General features: G+C 46.9%; 1 protein-coding gene across 1 annotated transcript in view; it reads right to left on the bottom strand.

Annotated features, from left to right (window-relative positions):
- CSNK1G2 (casein kinase 1 gamma 2) overlaps positions 1-16469 on the bottom strand; it is a 52124-nt gene extending 35655 nt beyond the window's left edge. Inside the window, exon 1 of the mRNA XM_061600848.1 lies at positions 16193-16469. The gene's annotated coding sequence lies outside the window, so the exon portion shown is untranslated. The remainder of the gene's footprint in view (positions 1-16192) is intronic.
- Positions 16470-17224: the final 755 nt, after the last annotated feature.

Raw genomic sequence — 17224 nt, 5'->3', positions numbered from 1 at the left:
CTAAGGACATTGTTCTGTACCAATGCCAGAAACTACTTTAGACTAGAGATGTAAAATGTCCAGAAATTTTGAAGTCCATATTCAAAATATGAATCCAGGTTCCTCCCGGACAAAAATTGCGGGGGAAATTGAAAAAAATATGCAATACTTTTTTTGTCTGTGCCCTTTACAGATCAAAAGTCACTTTAGGAACATAAACTGCATCCCAGTTCGCCATTCAGTTTCCATGATTGGAATATTAAAAGTACAGTTTATTCAGAGAATAATTAGAGGTTGGATTTGCTTTCTTAATTTTTTTTGTTACACATGGGAGCCACGAGCCCCTGAACTTTAAGGATCTCTTTCATTTTGCCAGTTTATCAGGATCAGGCAAAAAAAAAAAAATGAAAACAGGAAAAACCATCAACATCAGAGAGAAAAACAATTATGAATTCTGATTTATGTCTCAGGGGCGGGAACCAAAACTCAATGAAAAGATATGAAATGTAATCAGTCTCATTTTCAGAGCTATCACTATCTATTTCTGCTTCCTCCTATGATCGTATTTATCATGGACTTCCAAAAAATGGAAGGTTTCTCCAGATTGAAACAAGCATCTCTACTAGGGTTCCCAACCAGTAGCCAATGACTTCATTCAGGTGGCCCGTGGTGTGTCTGAGGAATTGTGGTTGAAGATCCTCAGCAATTTTCCAGGGGGGGGGGGGGAGTTCCTTTTCACATATCATAGTGCTAAAATTTCCCCCATTTTTTCAAGAAGCAAAAACGAAAAGAAAACGCTTTGGGAAAATGGGGGGGGGAGTATTTCCCCCCCCTCTAATTTTTCTATATTTTTTCTCTGGGCTTCCACATCTCTACTTGAGACCAGGTCAGATTTGTCAGTCGAGCCCACTTCTATATACAGAAGTGAGGAGCCCCATACCAGAGTTTGACATAGGGTGTTATTTCTTACCCTGGTGCATGTTGGGATGGATGAATCTCATTTTTCCACTCTTAAATTCTGTTTGCCACATTTCTCTAGCAATTTGTGTTTTTTTTTTAACCCTCATGAAAATTCTTCACCATTTTAGTGCTGATTTCTCCTCCTCGACACATTTTTGTAGGTGGTTTTGACTAATGTACACATTTTCATAAGCCGTTTCTCATAATATTATCTATTTATCTTTTAAATTTATATCCCACCCTTCCTTCCAGAAGGACCCAGGGCAGCAAACAAAAAACACCAAAAAGCACTCTAAAACATCTTAAAAACAAGACTTGAAAACAAAACATCTTTAAAAACATATTATGTTGTTGGATGCCAACTCCCAGCAGCCGGCATGGCCAGCAACGATGGGAATGGTGTCATTTAGCAAAATCTGGAAGGGAACCGTGTCGGCAATCCCTGTGTGGGATCAACACAAAACAAAATTTGCTCTGCCCTCTCTGCGAGGGCTGGGAAAGGCCTTTTTTCAGCCAGAGAGCCGCTGGGCAATCTCCCAGGGGCCACATGCCAGTGGAAAAAGTGGGCGGAGCAATGGGTGTGACTTTTATCTTTGTACAATAAGCGAGTTTCTATACACTCACACACCTCTCTGTCCTCCATTCAGGCAGGATCAGAGTTCAAAGACACATCTTAGCCAAGAGGATATAAAATACAGCCAGCAGGGTGTGTCCTGGCGAGAGAGTGTCCCAAGGGCCAGATGCAGAGGCCTGGAGGGCCACATTTCTCAGCCCTAATTCAAGCCTACAACCTGGGTTCAAATCCTTGCTCAGCATGTGATGCTCACTTGGTGACCTCAGAAGAGCTCTCTCGCTCTCTCTGAGTCCACCTCACAAGGCTGTTGTTGTAGGGATAAAATAAACACAGGAGACAACCATGTATTCCCTTTAAGGAAGGGTCGGTTAAAATTAACAAGAGAAATAAAATTGCCTGAAATTATGCTCTCTCTCTCTCTTTTTTTTTTGGCTGGGCTCTCAAAAACGTGCAGCCTACATTCAGGTACAGAAAAGCCACCCCTGACTGGGGGGGGAAAGTCAGTAGCTGTCTTTGGCATAGTTGATCTTTTTCCAGTTTTAATTCAAATGCTTGTGTGTTGACTGGACTCATTTCCTGCTTAGAGGTTGTTGTGTCTAAAGCAAGCACAACCACCCCCACTCCGCCCACGCCAACAAATATGAAAAGTCCCTTCACCGAAAGCCAGAATTTGGGTGGAAAGCCAGCAGATTAACCCTCGTCCCTGCTACGCCCTCAGACCCCACAACAGGGAAACATTTATTAGGCATTCTTGGATGAAACAGACTATCATGACCCAGTCCAGCCCTGTTGGCTACCCTTTATCGGGAAAAGGACAGGAGGCGAGTGCGTCCCCATCACACTGCTTGATCGCTCAGCGCCTTTCCATACCACATACCCTCCTAAACTGAGATGGGTATGGAGGGCGCTGCTTTGCACTGGCCCCGCTCCAATCTCTGGGGTCCGTTTTGGAGAATGGCATCGGGCGATTATTATGCCACAGAATACCAACTTATCCCCAGTGATATTTAACATCAACACGAATCCACCAGGAGCAGTCACGTTAGGAGATTCGGGGTGAAGTGTCGTCGGGATACTGAGGCCACCCACCTCCATCTCTCTGTAACATCTGAGTCAGGAGAGGCTGTGCAAACCCTGGACCGGTGCCTGGACTCAGTGATGGGCTGGAAGAGGGCCAAATCGCTGACTCTGAATCTCAGCACGACAGAGGCGCTGTGGGTAGGAGGCTCCCAAGTCCAGATAACCGGTCAATCATCTGCTTATACAACCCCTGAAGGAGGAGGTTTGTAGTCCCAGGGTGCTTGTGGGCTCATATCTGTTGCTAGAGGCCCAGGTAACTCCTCTGGACTGGACTACTGCAACGTGCTCTCTGTGGGGCTGCCCCTGAGATTGGCTCAGAAGCTGCACCTAGTGCAAAATGCAGTGGGCCTTGACTGCTCACTGGGGCACAATATTGCCTTCATGTTATGCCCCTGCTGAAAGAATTGCACTGACTGCCAGTTAGCTACCAGGCTAATTTCAGGATGCTGATTCTGGTGTATAAAGCCCTCGACAGCTTGGGACCAGGATACCTAAAAGCTCATCTCATCCTTTATATACCCATATGGTCACTTCTTCAGGAGAGGGCCTCCTGCAGATACCATCTCATCAGAAGGTCCATTCCGTACAATGCAGGAACAGGGCCTTTACGATGGTGGCACCTAACTCTCAGAACTCCCTCCCATTATATGTCAAGACAGGCACCGCCTCTATTACTTTTCACTGCCTATTAAAAACCTTTCTTTTACAGCAGCCTCCGAAGCAGAGCTTTTTAAACCCAGTTTTTGTCTGCAATGGATTGCAAACTGCATTCACATACGACAGAATTGTTGTTGCTGTTTGCACTGGTGAATTGCTTCTGGATTATTATTTTTTGTTAATGGGAAGTGATTAATTAACGAAATAAATAAATACGCAGGACCAAGATCTGCTGGCAGAACAGGGATGGTTCAGAAGCATCATGTACGAAAAGGGGGGGAGGGAAGCAATTGTACCATGAACAGAAAAAAAAGGCACAGAGACCAGTGTTGTTGCTTTACCCCTGGAAGGGGTTGCCCTCCCCCTAAGGTGTGCAGCTTGTGGTGGGGGGCACTTCTGGAACCACTTATGTCGCAGGACACACAAGTGCCCACGGTGGCACAGACAGTGCCTTCCACCAGCTTCGGCTCGTGGCCCAGTTGCAACCCTATCCGAACAAGGATAACCTAGACTAGACTGCTGTAGTGCGCCATACTTGGGGCTGCCCTTGAATACACATCTCAGAAACTGCAGCTAGGGCAGAATTCAGTGGCCCGATTACTGACCAGGGCCAGAAGGTCTGAGCATTTTGCACTGATTCTAGCTAGACCATCCTGGCAACCTATTAGCTTCCGGGCTCAATGCAAAGAGCTAGAGTGGTTTTGACTAGAGACCCACATGCGGCTCAGGACCTCTACACCTCAAGAAACAGCTCTCCCCATAAAAACTAGCCTGGATCCTGCAGTCTTTGTCAGAGGCCGTTCTCCACGTGCCTCACCTGAGGGAGGTGCAGAGTGGGAAAGCACACATGAACAAGTCTTTTCAGTGGTGGCCCATTTGGGAAATGCTCTCCCAAGGTAAACACGCCTGGTGCCATCATAGCCAGTTTATCGCCAGGTATAAAGTGACTAACAGATTATAACAACCCCCAGCCACCCTTGTGGCTTTTACTTTACTGTTTTACATAAACTTTTTCAACCTGTCTTGAAACAATACACCTAATCTCACACACACACACACACCAAAAGTCAGGGCAACACCTTAAAGGGTGGAATTAATGAAAGCTGCCTCTGTTTTCCAGGCGTTAAAATAAAGCAAGCTCTACCTCCCATAATTCCTGGGTTTCTCCTTTCTAGACAAGCTACTCACCTGGGTAGCGGAGAAAATATATATATTATGCCATGCAATACCGAAGGGAACTGCGAGATGCCACAATGGAAAAAAATAAGTCTTGAAGTGCTGGCGTGAGGATTGAAAAGCAAACAGGAACGATCTAAAAATACCACACACACACACACACACACACACACACACACACACACACACACACACTCACTCACTCACTCACTCACTCACTCACTCACTCACTCACTCACTCACTCACTCACTCACTCACTCACTCACTCACTCACTGCACATGAGACAGGCGCATACACACATGCAAAAAAAAAAAAGAGAAGAGGGATTTAAGGAATCAAGCATGAGGTGCATGGGCACTCAGAAGGCAGCAATCACATCTCCGAGGGGGATATTCCTTCGCAGGGTTTCACATTTCCCTCCCCAAAGAGTAACCAGCAATCTTTTAAACAAGGCTTGCTAAATCTCCACTCGCTCAATCTCTTGGGACAAGTAATCAAAGGTCTCCTCTCTGCTAGACCAAGGAAAGCGTTCTTTCACAAAAAGAACAAGCAAGGCCACATTTTAGGCCACAGAACGTACGTGCGCACGCAAACCAAAGCACGAGTGACATCTCTGGTGGGCCGGCATCTTCAACTGAACGTATTTCCATAATCGCCCTTAAGAGTGGGGGCTGCACTTTCCCAGAGTTTTCAGAAAGCAGGATGTGAAAATCATTTGCAGCTGCTCTCTGCAAAGTCAGAAGTTGGGTGTTGTTTTTTTTACGAGTTCCCCGTGAGGAAAGGGTTGCAGCATTTGGGGCTTTTCAGTTTAGAGAAAAGGCAAGCAAGACGCGACATGCTAGAAGAGCATTAAATTATGCTCTTAAAGTGGACAGAGAAAAGTTACTCTCCCTTGCTCAGGACACTAGAACTCATTGACATCTAATTAAGCCAAATGTTGGAAGATTCAGGACAGACAACAAAACTATGTAACGCAACATTAAACGACAGAATTCTCTGCCACAAGAGGCAGCGATGTCCACCTACTTGGACGGCTTTAAAAGAGGTTTAGACAAATTCACGGAGGAGCCAGGATGGCTATGCTCTGCCACCACATGGTCAGGGGCAGTCTACCTGTGAATATCAGCTGCAGAAAATCACGAATGGGGACAGCTGTTGGTGCTCAGGGCTTCACTTTGGGGGCACCTGTGGTTGGCCACTGTGAGAACAGGACGCTGGACTAGATGGGCTTTTGGCCTGTTCCAGCGGGCTCTTATGTTCTTAAACAGAAAATCTAGCTCAGTATCATCTATGCTGACAAGAAGCAGCTCTGCAGGGTTTCAGGCTTGGAGCCTTTCTCAGTCCTGTCTGGAGATGGCCCGGATGGAACCTGGGGCCCTTTGTCCTAAAAAGAAAGATTCTAGTCCTCATGGTTCTGAATAAAGAGCAGATTTACACAGGAACCTCCCTTGTAGCGAGTCAGGCCACTGGCCTATCTAGCTCAGTGTTGTGTAAATCAGGGGTGGAAAATAACAGCGCCCTCCAGGTGTTGTTGGACTTCAACTCCCATCAGCCCCAGCCAGCATGCCCAACGGTCAGGAACGATTATTTTACTTGCAGGTGCTGGGACCATTCCCATGCAAAGCAGATGTTCCGCTACTGAGCTATAAACTTTCACTTAAAACTAAAGATGCCAGAACTATCACGAGAAGCTCAAATGATGAAACTGAGGTTATCCTACTTTCGACACATCATGAGAAGACATGATTCTCTAGAAAAGACAATCATGCTGGGAAAAACAGAAGGGAGTAGAAAAAGGGGAAGGCCAAACAAGAAATGGATCGATTCCATAAAGGAAGCCACAGATCTGAACTTACAAGATCTGACCAGGGTGGTTCATGACAGATGCTCTTGGGGGTCACTGATTCATAGGGTCGCCGCAAGTTGTAATTGACTTGAAGGCACATAACAACAACAATTTTTTTGAGGCAACGTTCCGCTACCAAGTTCCCTCCACATCACAAACAGAAAACAGGATTCGATTGGAGTTGGCTAGGCAGCTCCAGCGTTGTCTTACCCACCAGGGCTGTCGTTCCCCGGCTGTTCTCGCAAGGCGCACGGCCCCAGGAGAAACGCGATGCCTGCAATTTGGCACTGGGGGAGAGAGGAGGAGGGGGGCTAAAGAGTGAAAGAGGCGCTTCACACAAGCTGGCTCACATCACTCGAGAAAGTGGCTTACAAGCAAGTCTGTGTGTGTGTGGGTGTGCACTCCGGGGGGGGGGATTAAATATACACGTATGCTAAATGTATGTGCCAGTGGTCTCCTACGCGGCGCTGATCGGGATTTTCAAGGACCCAACAACAAAAATTAGTGGAGTTTTGGAAATTGGTGGTTAAAATCAGTGCCGGCCCCATGTGTGACTGGGCCCTTGGGCCCCAGGTGTGATTGGCCCCAGTCTGCCCCAGGCCCCCTGCTCCCAGCCCCCCCTACAGACCGTGTGGGACCGCTCCACCTACCTCTTATCTCTTTCTGTGAATGACATGTGCAGGTCGCTGCCATCAACCATCAACCAAGATTGTGGCAGAGGCTTCTCTAAGGCTGGGAGCTCTGTCTCTGCAGCACGGTTGGAAGTTGACCCTGCTGAGGATTGCAGAAGGGGAGTGCTACCCACACACCTGAAGGAGAGGCCCCGCAGTGCCCCTCTGGGCTGCAGGGGCCCTCGGCCAGGACCTGACCTGGCCACCCTTTGGCACCGGCCCTGGTTAAAATCAGCGCACCTTCGAAAGGTGAAGTCTGCCATCTTGATTCAAGAATGGCATCCAGTTGTATCGACAAAAACTGCTCCTGGATCTCAGACACCCTCCTGCAAAATCTGGCTAAAATCCATGCATCTTTGAAAGGCTTGGTCTGCCATCTTGATTCAAAACGGCATCCAACCGTTCCCAAACAAAGATTAAAAAACTGCTCCTCCTCCTCCTCAGGAACACTCAGGCAAAATTCAGTGGCGTTTCTAAAGGCGAGGCCTGCCGTCTTGAGTAGAAATGGCATCCCATTGTATCTGAAACCCTGCTTTTGCCCTTTTGACACAAAGCATCCTCCTCCTCAGTTGCCTAAGCAAGGAGGAAGAGGAGGGTGGAAACTGGAATTAGTTGGCTCTGTCATAGAATCACAGAATAGTCGAGTTGGAAGGGGCCTATGAGGCCATCAAGTCCAACCCCCTGCTCAATGTAACCCCCTGCTCAATGTCTGTTTGGGATCCCTGCTTTCCACCCTGCTGGTCCCAAGGGGCACCAGCTACCAATATCCATGGCCCAACATTCATGCTCCTATCCGGATCAGCTTGCAGGGTTGTTTTTTTTTTGGGGGGGGGGGAGTAAAAAATCAATGTATTCCAGTTAGAAACCTGTTCAGCAAGAATCTCCAAGAACAGACTGCTCCCCACCACCACCACACTCATTCCTGTCTCTCACAATTTAATATAATTTTTAGGTAGCTCTTGGTAAAGCTTGACTACCACACCACATGGGGCTGCCCTTGGAGAGTGTCTGCTAATTCCGGACGGTTCAAAGATGAGGTTGATTGCAGCAATTGTGTTTCCCTGGTGCTCTCTGTTGTTGATTTACTTGGCTCGCCTCCGGGCACAAATGCAAAAAAAAAGATTCCAGCGCTTCTGAGATTGAGCAGGTGGCTACCCAATCTTTTAATAGCAGTAATTAGCTCATGTCCATTATTTCACTTTTCCGTGACTGCCTCTGTTTGATTTTATTGTCATTCTGACAATGGCAGACGAGGAATGGAGGAATGCCTCCATTCAGAAGAGGAATTCCCTCCCGAGAGAGAGCAGAGTGCCTCTTAAGAGCAAGGAAATGACAGGAGCCGCAGCCCAGCAACACCTGGAGGGCTCCACAAGCCCCCCAGCCCTAGTCTAATTCCTTACCACATGCAAGAGATGGAGGAATGCCTCTATTCAGAAGAGGCATTCCCTCCGGAAAGCGGGGAGTGCCTCTTCTTATACCAGGGATGGGGAATGTTTGTGGCCTGCCAGATGTTGGTGGACTCCAACTCCCAGAAGCAAGCATGGCCAATGGTCAGGGATGACGGCAGTCCAAGCAACATCTGGAAGGCCATCCTTTTCTTAAATAGCTTTTAAAGAGGCTCGGGTGGGCAGGTGATTCAGGCAAGTTTGCAAAAGAGAGGCTTCTCAACTGCTGTTAACTGATACTATATATGCTGCCCATGAACAACATTCTCTGGTCAGCAATGTCAGACAAACACACACACCCCCTATAAAAACTAATCCAACCAATGTACACTTGGAACAGACCCGCTAAAACCAACTGCCCTGAGTTAGTCACGTCCATTTTTTTTCAAAGGGTCTACTCTGAGCGGGACTAACACTGGATACAACCCAGTATATACTGGAAAGGCAGTGTGGTGTAGTGGTTAAGAGTGTCAGACTGGGGCCTGGGAGAGACCAGGGTTCAAATCTAGGCTCACTGGGTGACCTCGGGCCAGTCACAATCTCTAACCTACTTCACAGGGTTCTTGGGAGGATAAAATCGGGGAGGGAGAGAACCACGTTTGTAAGCCACTTTGAGCTCCTTGAAAGAAAGGTGGGATATAAATGTAATAATAATAATAAATAAATAATAATAATCCCCTTTGCCACAGGAGAGCCAGTGTGGCATAGTGGTTAGAGTGTTGGATTACGACCTGGGAGACCAGGGATGGAATCCCCACACAGCCCTGAAGCTCACTGGGTGACCTTGGGCCAGTCACTGCCTCTCAGCCTCAGAGGAAGGCAATGGAAGACCCCCTCTGAATACCGCTTACCATGAAAACCCTATTCATAGGGTCACCATAAGTCTTGACTTGAAGGCAGTCCATTTCCATTTCCATTTGCCACAGCAGCAGCTACAGCACCTTTCTTTGGGGGGGTGGGACAGGCCAGAAAAAAGCTTCTGAGAATGCTCTAATGGCAAAGTAGAGCCTCCATGTTCAAGGGTAGTCTACCCTGCAAAACCACCAGGCGTTGAACACAAAGCTGAGGAAAGAGCTGTTGCCATCAGCCGGTCAGAGGAACCGCCCACCAACAGCAGCTTCTCAGTCTTGTCTGGATTAAGCTGTTTGTTGCACTCAGATCCTGCTTGTGGGCTTCTCACAATGGGCGTCTGGTTGGCCACTGGGAGGACAGGGCGCTGGACTAGATGGGCCCCCTTTGGCCTGATCTTGCCACTGAAGGTCTCTGCTTAGGTTCTTACGCTGCGGTTGGACGCTAGAAGACATCAACCAAACTGGGGCCTCTTACAACCCCCACCTTCCCACAATAACGAAGTATTTTTAATTCTTGACCCATGGCTTTTAAACTTTCTGCTGAGGAACCTCCGCTAAGTAGGATTCTGGGGCACATCCAACAATGTTTGTTCATAGGAATAGAGAGAGCTGCCTTATACTGAGCAAGGCCACTGGTTCATCTAGTTTGGCGTGGTCTACACCAGGGGCTCCCAAACCGTGGATTGCAGACCGCCAGCGGTCCGCAAACTTCATTCATGCAGCAAGTTCATGTTGATTTTTGATTGTATTTTCATGGCAACTTTTCTCCCTTATATTTCACTGCGTTGCAGTTGGAATTCTACGGAGGGCACATATTAATACTATGAAATACAACGTGTGAAAGAAGCCGTGAAATACACTAAAAAAAAATCACGCAGCATCTAGCAAAGTGTTTTACAATTGCTACCACCGGCAGAAAATCAATCAGGGGTCGTCCGAGGCCCATCGGCAATTTTCAAGTGGTCCATGGGGAAAAAATGTTTGGGAGCCTCTGGTCTACTGACTGGCCGCAGCTTCACCGCCTGGAGATGTCATGGGGAACTGAACCCAGGATCCTCTTCCAGGGAAAACCGGGGCTCTGCCCACTGAGCTATAGTCACCCCACCACACACTCAGTGCCCGTCTGGCCTTGACGTTGCCCCACACAAGCCAAAGGTCCACCCAAACAGCCAAGCGCAGCCACGGACCACTGGGTAAGAGTGCTCGAGGCGCACTACCCGGCTTTCAAGAAAACACACCCGCCATCACATGGTCAAGCAGCTCCCAGAAAAAGAAACAATAAAACTTGAATACCGCCGGTCTAAATTATTATTATTTGTTAAATTTATATCCCGCCCTTCCTCCCAGTAGGAGCCCAGGGCGGCAAACAAAAACACCATAAAAACAGACATTAAAATATATTAGAACACCTTTAAAAACATATTAAAACAAAACCTTTTTAAAAAAGCTTTAAAAACATCCAACAAAAAGCAATTCCAACTGGGATAAGGTCTCTACTTAAAAGGCTTGTTGACAGAGGATGGTCTTCAGTAGGCACCGAAAAGATAACAGAGACAGCGCCTGTCTAATATTTAAGGGGAGGGAATTACAAAGGGTCGGTGCCACTACACTAAAGGTCCCCTTCCTGTGTTGTGCAGAACGGACCTCCTGATAAGATGGTATCTGCAGGAGGCCCTCACCTGCAAAGTGCAGTGATCGACTGAGAATATAAGGGATAAGACGGTCTTTCAGGTATCCTGGTCCCGAGCTGTGTAGGGCTTTGTACACCAAAACTAAAACCTTGAACTTGGCCCGGTAGCAAATGGGCAGCCAGTGTAATTCTTTCAGCAGCGGGGTGATATGTTGGCGATACCCTGCCCCAGTGAGCAGTCTTGCCACCACATTTTGCACCAGCTGCAGCTTCCGGACCAACCTCAAGGGCAGCCCCCCATAGAGCGCATTACAGTAATCCTGCCTGTCTAATATTTAAGGGGAGGGGATTCCCAAGGGTTGGGGCCACCACACTAAAGGTCCGCTCCTTGTGTTGTGCTGAACTGACCTCCTGATAACCCTTTTAAGGATTTAACAGACCCACACACAGGAAACAACAACAACCAGCCATTTAGCATTACTTTGGTCATTGTTACCCTCAAGCCAGACAGATCTTTTTTCCCCCAAGCTAGTTTTTTTCAGGAAAGAGCAGAAACCAACCGCGTGTTTCCTGCAGCAGAGGGGTCCCCTCTTCTTCCCGGGGTGGGTGGAAAAATTAGAAAGATTTTTCTGCTTCAGAGAACTCATGGGAATAAAGGGAGCAGAAGCAACGAGGCAGGGGACTGTCCCCCCCCCCAAGCGGCATTGACAAAGAGCCTGCCGGATCAAGCCAGTGGCCCATATTAGGCCAGCGTCCTGTCCTCACAGTGGCCAACCAGTTGGCTATGGGAAACCTCTAAGCAGGTCCGAAGAGCAAAGAGCAATCTCTGGGATTCAGAAATATACTGCTTCCGCCCATGGAGACCAAGCGTAGCCACTGTGGCTAGTAGCCACTGGTAGGCTCCATGAGTTCATCTAATCCTCTTTTAAAGCCATCCAGGTCGTCACTGCCTCTTCTGGGAGCCAACTCCACAATTCAAAGATGTGCCGGACAGGCCTCCGTTTGCAATGTGCCATTGTTGCTGCGGCCAGGCTGACCTGCGAAGGGTCCACTCCAAAGGGTGGGGGACAGCCATGTCCTTCCAGATGTTGGCCGGCAACTCCCACCATCCCCGATGGCTGGCTGCCAGGACCTGGAGTCCAACAATGTCTGGAGGACCACAGGCATCCCTCATCCTTGATTTAAGAGGAGGAATCTCCCTTCTCTCAGGAGGGAATGCCTCTTTTCTAAATAGAGGCATTCCTACTACTCAGAAGAGGCATTCCTCCATCTTTGCACGTGGGACGGAATGCTCTCATTGCCCCTGTCCAGCAACTTCTGGAAGGCCACAGACGTTGCCCATGCCTCATTTTTCCACTTCATCTTTCAAACTTTTCTGCTTCATTTTTCCAAACTTTTTTTTTAAAAAAAACCTTCCACGGCGACCCATCTGCCAAAGACAATACTGGAACACCACGAGCAACGGAGAGGACATTCTGGGATGGGAGAAACCCCTTAGCATGCCGCTTGCTTTTATTCACCCATTCGTTTGCTACATTTACACCTCACTTTATCCGCTAAAAAGGATTTCCCAAGGCGTCCAAAATAATGATTAAAAAAAGAATAAACCAACTCGCAAACAGGTTAAGCAAAAACAGGTCAGAGAAGACGATCTGAAAAATGGCGGCCAGGGTTTTGTTTTTTTCAATTGTTAAATTAAAAACACAAGATTAAGACACAACGCTGCAGAGCAAGCGAGAAAGAAGCCACGGTCGGCTCCAAACGGCTATTTACAGTCAAAGGGGGAAGAGGCCACAACTTCATGGTGGAGCCCCTACCTTGCAGGTTCCTGGGTTCCTAAAAGGGTTTCGCCTGTCGGTTGGAAGCCTACCAATGGGATGGGGCTCTGTGAGCCTCCCCTCTGTAGGGAAGGCCAAAGTCTTGGGGGGGCACAGCCACCAAGAAGGCCCTGTCAAGATCCCGCCAAGGATAAACTCAGACAGAGGCAGCATGGAGAGGGAACGGACGGTGGGCAGGAAGGGAAGAGACAATTGCCGGCCGAGTCCACACACGTGGAAAGGAGAGCGCAACCAGACATGCGCCCAATGCTTCACCATAGCTGCGCATGGCCGGGGAGGGCGATCTGTGGCGGAGGCAGAGTCGCCCCGAGGTGACGGCGAGGCTCTCATCTGCCATAACACGGGATGAAAGGAAGGCTATTTTTTTCCTTAAACCACCTCAACATGCCACAGGGAAGGTTATTATTGAGAAGCCATCATGCACGTACGCACACACACCTGTGACCTACTCAACAGTTACAACAGAAGAGCCCTGCAGTGCTGGATCAGGCACATCTAATCCAGCACCCGGTTCTCACAGTGGCCAACGAGGTTGCCCAAATGGGAAGCCTGCAAGCAGGACCTGAGTGCAACTCTCCCCTCCTGCAGTTTCCAGGAACTGGTGTTCACAAGTATCCTGCCTCCGACAGCAGAGGGAGAATATAGCTGTCATGGCTAGTAGCCATTGGCAGCCTTATCCTTCCCCCATGAATATGTCTAATCTGCCTTTTAAAGTTGGGAGCCATCGCCGCCTCTTGCGGCAGGGAGTTCCACAGTTTAATCATGCACTGTGTGAAGAGGGGTTCCTTTCTGTCTGTCCAGAATCTTCCAACGTTCAGCTAAGGGAGAGAGGAACGCTCCTAGTCTATTATGTGTTTTCCTGACAGATGTTTGAGGTTCATCCTGCACCCTCCTTGCCTTCCAACATTACTGATTGTAATCTCCAAAGATGATTGTTATTATTTATTAGATTGATGAGTCACTTGATATTCCAATGCTCCCAAGCAACTTACATCATCTCAGTCTATCAAATATCTGGGAGAAAATGTCTTTACCTGGCACTGAAAAGATACCAGCAAGACCTCACATATTTGTGTATTTTATATGATTTTGATTTATTTATGATGTGTATGTACTGGTCTGTGACCGAAAGCAAATTTTACTTACTTTTATGTATAAGGCACTTTCCTATGTTCCTAGGTAATATAAATGTTAATAGCAGATAAGCAACGACAGCTTTGAAGGAGCAAATCATTTATGGTTAATTTAAAAAAAAACTTCCATGGACTCGGCACAACATTTTTCAAGTTCCACATCTCCAAATCTTCCCAGCTCAACTCGACTGCTCCCATCATCCATTATTGCCTACGCTTCGGAAGTTCTTTAACTCCCTGTTTTATTTTTAAAGCAATTCCCTAGCGTTCTCTGTGAGGATATTGGGGGGGGGGGGAATCAGATGTACTTCCTGGTCTACTGTTCTGCTGGCAAACAGATCCACATGCTTTTGCTATCAGCTCCAGAAGGGTCTCACCAGGAAAATATAGATAGACAAAATGAAAACCGAGGCAGCAGTTTTGCAAACACTGGTCTGGGCAAATAAATCAAGGGTTTTGTACATATCTCTATATATACATATCCTGTCTATCAAGTTGCTGTAAAACCTGCCACGAAGGCACTTTGCACCCAGAACATATAACAAGGTAACGGTTGGAAAATAAAATTATAGATGGTCTCAACTAGCTAGCAAGGCAACAAATGGGTGGTCCCCTTTGCACTTGGACACCCAGACAGCCATCCACAGCGTGCCAAGCCAAAACACATCCTATCTCTCAACTCCAAAACCCTCTAGACATTAGGAACAGGGATATTTAAGTTCATAAACAGAAAGAATCCAATGAGTTCAAATCAACATGCAATGGACGTTTACTCGTTCCACGTCAAATCATGTTGGAGGATGGGGTTTTGGGGGGGGTAGGAAGAGGTCAAAAGGATGCAATTTTTTAAACACAGAAAGAGACCATGGAAGAGACCCTCTTTTTTCCAAAACAACAGCATTGCAACAGTTGGTGAGCAGATTTTCACTTTTTTGGGGTGGGTGGGGGAGAAATTAAAGAGAAACTCTAAATGGTGGGAGACAGAAGACCTGATCCAAAATGGGTGCAAGGAAAAAAGGCCAATTGGTGAAGCTTCTCCTGGGTTTCCCACATTGGGGGGTGGGACAGTGAGAAATGCACTCACCTACTGTTGCAGTGACCCTCCCACCCACCCCCAAAAAAATCCAGCAACCACCCTGCTAGGATTTTTATTTCAAAGTTTCATTTCATTCTTCCTTTGGTCTCTCGTCCTCTGTTACCTTCATTCTCTTTTTCTCACCTTTTCCATGAACATACCCACATTATGGATGTTGCTATTGTTGTGTTTTGGAAAAGAGATGGGTAAGGGAAAAAAACCCCAAGTCCCACTGGAGGAAAAATTTAAAGTACACTCATAAGACAGCGAGGCTTCCGTTGTTTACGTGGAACCGTTTCTTTTTGTTTGCAAATATGATTATATATATAAAATCATATTATTATATTAAAAATGCAAACTTTCCAGCTATAAACCACTACCACACGCCACAAGCCATTTTCTCCTGCTTGTTTTACTGGGGGAAAAAAATAATGAAAGTTTTTTCCCCCTTGGAAAAACAACAACAAAATAGTCCACAACGAAAATAAAGAATGCCCAGATCGCACAACGGCTTTTCATTTCGTTTGCAAAGCAAAATATATATATATATATATGGGAGTTTAAAAAAAGAAAATAAACAGGCCCAAGGCACACAGTTTGTTGCTTTTGCACAGGAAAGGAGAAAATAAAATAAAGGCCAGCCTCTCCAGTTCACAGACACACGCACCCCACTTTCCCACACAATGAAAATTCACTTTTTGCTGGGTTTTTTTTAAAGAGGCCTTTAAGAGTTGGGCTGTGTTCGTAAGGGAGGGTTGCCTGATTTTAGCATATCGATTTTTATCCAGTGCACACAAACCCAAATGCAAAAAAGGGGGGGGGAAGGTGGGGAGAGAAAGGTGAGGACCTCATTGCATTTATTTAAGGGGTGGGGAAAAAGCACTCCTTATACACAAAATTGGGGGGGGGAGAGCAACAGGGCCTGGCCTTCTCCGCTTCCAATCTTCCAAGTTTAACCCACCCCCAGCTAAGCCTCTTTCTTTCTCCCCTCGCCACCCCACAACAACATAAATTTCTACCCCACAAAATGCTTGCAAAGCGTGCCCCCCAAAAAGGGGGAGAGTTGCAACAAGGCAAATTTAATATCTAAAAAAAATTAAAACCCCTTATGCAAAGTAGACCTTCCTCCTCCCTCCCCACATTTTTTGCATTAGGGACACTTTCTCTGCCCCCCCCCAAATAAACCAATGCAAATATATGGGGGGAAATAGATAAAAGGGCCCCCCAAGCAAAAACTAAACCCCTCCGCAATTTAACCCCCCCCAAACGACTCACCTGGCTTTCTTCCCCCTCCCCCTGGCTGTTCAGGGGTGGGGGCCTGCGGGCCTGCCCCCCTCCAGGCTCCCCATGGCCGCTGTTGCCTCTTTAAACCTCCTTCTCCTTCTAGGCAAAAGCAAGGAAGAAACGCCTTTGCGCCAGCGGCGTAAGGCCCAGCGGCGCCCTATGGTGCTGACGTCACGCCGCCGGCGCAGCCCGCCTTGGTGAATATGGGGCTTCGCTCCAGAAAGCTCAGGCGACTCTATGCCTGGCCCACAAGGGGTTTGTGCGCACGCGCAGAAGGGGCGGGAGGCGAAGGAAATGAGAGAGGGAAAAAAGAGTCAGGGCGCGGGCGGGAGGAGACGAGGGAGGCAGGGCAAAGGGGTGAAGGGCCTGGTGGTTCTCTGAGAGAGACGTCCGGCTCTCCATTGGATGTTGGTGGGAATCGTCCACAGTGGTAAAAAATAGGCAGTAGTGTAAAAAAAAGATTTCTTCAATATAAGCAAGCAAGCAAACAAATAATAATAACAGGATTGCACCTGTACACTATTATTTTTAATAAAAATAAGAACAGCAATAGGTTTGCATCTTTCTGTTCTAATTATGTCTAATACAATAATATAAATAATAAGATATTTTATGAGAAATAATAGAATTGCACCTTTATATTTATATATCTATATTTATAAGGGTATATTTATACCTACCTTGGAGGTCACTGATTCATAGGGTCGCCATAAGTCGTAGTCGACTTGGAGGCACATAACAACAACAACAATTATGTCTAATAAAGTAATATTTAATAGGACTGTACCTTTTTGAATAAAAAACCCTCACTTTATTAGGAAAAAAAGTCAGCAGGACTGCACCGTTATATTATTATTTCTAATAAATTTTATAAAAAATAACAGTATTCACCACTACATGATCATTATTTCTAATTATAGATATTAGAAATAGTATTGCACCTTTACATGATTATTACAAGATTTCTAAAAGCAAACATTTCTTTAAAATAGGGTTGCACCTTCCCATGATTATGATTCCTAA

Source organism: Rhineura floridana, chromosome 18, assembly GCF_030035675.1.
Source record: "Rhineura floridana isolate rRhiFlo1 chromosome 18, rRhiFlo1.hap2, whole genome shotgun sequence".
Taxonomy (NCBI): domain Eukaryota; kingdom Metazoa; phylum Chordata; class Lepidosauria; order Squamata; family Rhineuridae; genus Rhineura; species Rhineura floridana.
The sequence above is the reverse complement of the archived record's forward strand: the minus strand, read 5'-3'. Positions and strand labels throughout refer to the sequence as shown.